We start from the raw sequence: 1,002 nt of genomic DNA on the forward strand, positions 1-1,002 counted from the left end.
GAAAAAAGGAAGAAAGAAAGAAACAGAAAAGAAACAAACAAAGGAACAATGACTTCAGAAAGAACCCAGCTCATTTCTTTTTCCTGGGCAGTACTTTACCTCCACAGGAAAAGTGAAAACTCATCATTGAAGATGAACTGAGAACAGGACAGCTTGGTCTGTCTTCAGTACTCTAGATTCAAAGTTGACTTCTCTCCAACTTGTAGATGAATTAAGTTGTAAGTGGATGGAAAGATGTTGTGGTTATCTATACGGTGCAATTATCTAGAGAGATGTTTCAAAATACTCCAATATGGACAAATGCCCATTGAGTTGAACTTAAATTTCGAAACTTATATCAAAGATGTTTGTTTGTCTTTGTTTTTTAGCCACCAGACAATTTTGATCCTGGATAATTGCGGATTAATAAGGTACAAAGGCAGAGGTGGCTTCTATAACAGAATTTTTTTCTCCCTTTCTTCTCACTATCTGGAAAGTAGCAAAAGAACAAGGAGGAGGACAAAGAACATGTCTAATGTCTTGACACTACCATTGGTGAAGAAAGGAGTCCCCATCTTCTCAATGTTCTTTTCTTCTAAGGTGTACTAGGCTGGTCCTAATGGTTTTACTCGGTTTGTAAAACAAATATTTCTGAAGTGGAAATAGTCCACCTTGGGAAGACTTGCTTCAAGTTTTTATCCTCTCTTTTGGGTATGTTCCTGACCTATGAACTCTATTCAAATGGTTTTAGATGTTAAACTGTGTGTGTGTGGGGGGGGGGGGGGTTGGTCCTATCTACCTTTAACTTTTGATAAAGACTCTTTACCATGACAACTAGTTCTTGGTGACTTTTACAGATAATATTACTCTGGGCATTCTCTTGACTCCTAACTACACTTAACTTCTTTGTTACCATATATAACTATAGAAGAAACTTGTATGAACCTTGAAGAATTCATCAGCTCCTTTTGGAATGCCTCCTAAAATCTCCTGTACCTAAGAGTTATGAACACTATTGATTTT

This window comes from Mustela nigripes, chromosome 9 (genome assembly GCF_022355385.1).
Source record: "Mustela nigripes isolate SB6536 chromosome 9, MUSNIG.SB6536, whole genome shotgun sequence".
Taxonomy (NCBI): domain Eukaryota; kingdom Metazoa; phylum Chordata; class Mammalia; order Carnivora; family Mustelidae; genus Mustela; species Mustela nigripes.